General features: G+C 60.9%; 1 long non-coding RNA gene across 1 annotated transcript; it reads left to right on the top strand.

Moving 5' to 3' along the window:
* Nucleotides 1–881: 881 nt before the first annotated feature.
* LOC114073128 lies at nt 882–1533 on the top strand. The gene is made up of 3 exons (XR_003574286.1): nt 882–946; nt 1117–1254; nt 1493–1533. It is a non-coding gene; the product is annotated as an uncharacterized LOC114073128 (long non-coding RNA).
* Nucleotides 1534–2000: the final 467 nt, after the last annotated feature.

Here is a 2000-nt window from a genome sequence, read left to right as displayed (position 1 = left end):
GGGCTGGGAATGTAGGTTAGGGCCAGGTTCAGGGGCACCAGGCCAGGGGCTCCCCCTGCATCTTCCCTGGGGTCTCCCCCCTATGCTCAGGCCCTGCCACATGGACATCTGGGCACTGAGAGCTGGTCCAGGTGGTTTATCTTTTGCAGGCAACCATCGTGGTTTGGGAGATTCTCCAGATGTCCCGGTGCCCAGAGCAATTGCAAGACCATTCCCCCCATCTCCTCGTGGATCTGCTCTTCCAAATTTTCACCAGCACAGAGCAGATGCCAGAGGAGGTTGATGCATTCTGGAAGGGATACTGGGAGCAACATGGCCTTCCCACAGACTCCAAGAGGTGCTCCATCCCAGTCCTCCTGTCCCTTTCATGCCCTCAGGACTGGGTCAGGGCTCTAAGCATGACCCAGGCTTCGCTCTCCACACAGATTTGCAGTGCTGACCATAAAGGCCCTGCTTTGCCATCTGGAGTGTGAGGATGTGGTGGTTTCCATGGAACGCAAGCGTGGCTGGGACACGCTCCTCAGGCCTGACACCCACCACTACGCAGTGGGTCTGCTGGCCAGGTGAGACCCCCTAGTCCCCGCTGCCCCTGTCATTTCTGCCTGTGCATGGGGCACCCCCACAGTGCCCGTGGTCATGGGCCAGAGGACCCTGTCAGCGAGGGATGGCTGAGCAGAGTGGAAAAGGCTGGGAGAGGCAGGGGCACAGGAGGAGCTGCTGCCCAAAGTGCACGTGTCCCCTCCAGGGGAAAGACCAGGCCTGTGTGAGTGAGCCCCGACAGAGGTTTGCCCACCCAGCTCAGGGTTGACGGTGCCTGTTTCCCCCTGCCAGGGAGATGCGCCGTGCCTCGAGCCCCTTGAATTCCTGGATTGCCCCCTGTCTGCTGGAGCTGCTGAGCAGGGAGAAGCCCCACTGGGAGCTTCCCGCCATGGCCTTCCTTGTGGAGGTGAGCCTGCTGGCGAGCGCTGCCTGGCCGAGCTGCCTCCACCTCTCAGCCCTCTCGCAGCTGCAGCTGCCCGGGACGGTGCCGTGCCCTGTGCTGCTGCCTGGGCACAGCCCTGTGCGGGTCCGGGCTCCTGCCGGCCGGGTACCCCGTCACTGCTGCGTGCCTTTCAGGTCCTCGACTGCCTGGACATGACCGAATGGAGTGAGAGCTTCCTGGAGATCCTTGCAAGGCACCTCCAGAGCGAGTGCCCAGAGAGGCGTCGCCTGGCACTCAGAGGCCTCGTGGTGCTCAGCAAGGATCCTGTGATGGTGAGGAGGGGGCAGTTGGCTGAAGCCATGCTGGAATCCTGGGGCTGGGAAACTCAGTCACTTTGGGAGCTGTGGCAGCTGCTCCCAGCTCTGCTGCCTCCCTGTTCAGCTGCCCCAGTCCCTCAGGACAGGCCTTTGGTCTCCAGGCCCCACAGCAGCACCTGGGGCTGCCCTGCCCGAGCGGGGTTGGCTCTGCAGCCTTTCCTGGCTTCACAGCACAGCCTTGTGTCCCTCACAGGCTGACGACGTGTGGACCCTGACAGAAAGCCTGATGGACATTCTGTGGGATGAAGACAGAGAGCTGATTGGGATGGCCCTCTCTATAATCATCAATGAAGTTCAGAACAGAGCCATCCTAATCTCCACCCCCACTGCCCTGCAGCTGGCTGAGGTGGCCCCGACACTCTTTGGCTACGTAAGTCTCTGTGCCCCCCACCACAGGCACTGGGTGCTGTTGGGAAACTGTGGCCTGTGCATTTGCAGACCTGTGCCCCAGGTGAGCCTGGAGCAGCCAGTTCTCAGGTCTTTTCTTCTTCCTTTCCATCAGGACAACATCTGCGTGCAACTGTTCTCCATTCACCTCTTCCGAAAGGTGATGGAGCTGGGAGTGGACGAGGGAAAACAAGAGCTGAAGGCACACGTGATCCAGAGCCTGCTGCCACTTTTCTTCTGCTGGCACGATGAGAACCAGCATGTGGCAGAAGTGAGTACTTGTGGGCTCTGGGGTCACAACAGGAGGGGGCTGG

The sequence above is a fragment of the Empidonax traillii genome, unplaced genomic scaffold, assembly GCF_003031625.1.
Source record: "Empidonax traillii isolate 1590-97213 ecotype Southwest subspecies unplaced genomic scaffold, ASM303162v1 scaffold5444:size8303, whole genome shotgun sequence".
Classification (NCBI taxonomy): Eukaryota; Metazoa; Chordata; class Aves; order Passeriformes; family Tyrannidae; genus Empidonax; species Empidonax traillii.
This window is presented reverse-complemented; position numbering and strand designations above follow the sequence as displayed.